Here is a 1032-nt window from a genome sequence, read left to right on the forward strand (position 1 = left end):
GCCTACTGGAACCATCCTGTCCTGTTTTTGTAAATGTTTTGATATTGTCTGCTGTTTTCAGGGCATTCAGTAGTCATTTTTCTCGTTTATTGATTGAAGATTTGTTTCGTCCCTTTTCGGTTGTTTTGTCTCCCACTGGACACTCCATGAGGCTGCTTTCTCATACCCCCGTTTGCTGGTCTCTGATAGGAGTCCAAGATGGTGGATCCACGCTGTGTTAGCTGGTAGGGGACCTCTGCGTGAATCTCTCCTCGCTCTCCTTTCTCTGTCAGTTTTCTCACTCCATTTGGTGCTTGGCTGAGTTCTTTATCTCTTCATTTGATGTTGTAGGGTTTCAGGATTGTTGTATTCTCTGTTTGGCTTAGTTTTTCGGATCTTTGCTGTGGAGGGACGGCGTGGTGCTTCTGCCTAGAGCACCATTTTGCCGGAACTCCCAATCTTTGTATTTATTAAGCAATAATTCCCCCCACTTCTCTCTCCCCTAGGCCCTGGTATCCACTGCTTTTGTGTCTATGAATTTGCCTATTCTAGACATTTCATGTAAGTAGGAACATACAATATATGTTCATTTGTGTCTGTCTCATTTCACTTAGCATAATGTTTTCCAGGTCCATCTATGTCATAGCATGTATCAGAACTTCATTTCTCTTTATGTCTGAGTAATATTCTATTGTATGGATACACCACGTTTTGACTATCCATTCACCTGTTGATGGACATTTTTGGGTGTTTTCCCCCTTTTGGCTATTGTGAATAATGCTGCAATGGACATTAGTGTACAAGTGTTTACATCACTGCTTTCAGCACTTTTGGATGTACACGTAGGCGTGGAATTGCTGGGTCATGTGGCAATTCTATGTCTAACTTTTTGAGGAACTGACAAAATGTTTTCCACAGTGGCTGCTGCATTTTATATTCTCACTAGCAATGGTGGCGGGTTAAATTTGGGAATTAACTTTTTGTCTGTCTCTTTTATGTTAACCTAAAAGAATCCCTTTAATCTTCTTTCTTCGTCCAGTCATTTATTTTTTC

Source organism: Trichechus manatus, unplaced genomic scaffold (genome assembly GCF_000243295.1).
Source record: "Trichechus manatus latirostris isolate Lorelei unplaced genomic scaffold, TriManLat1.0 scaffold00021, whole genome shotgun sequence".
NCBI lineage: Eukaryota > Metazoa > Chordata > Mammalia > Sirenia > Trichechidae > Trichechus > Trichechus manatus.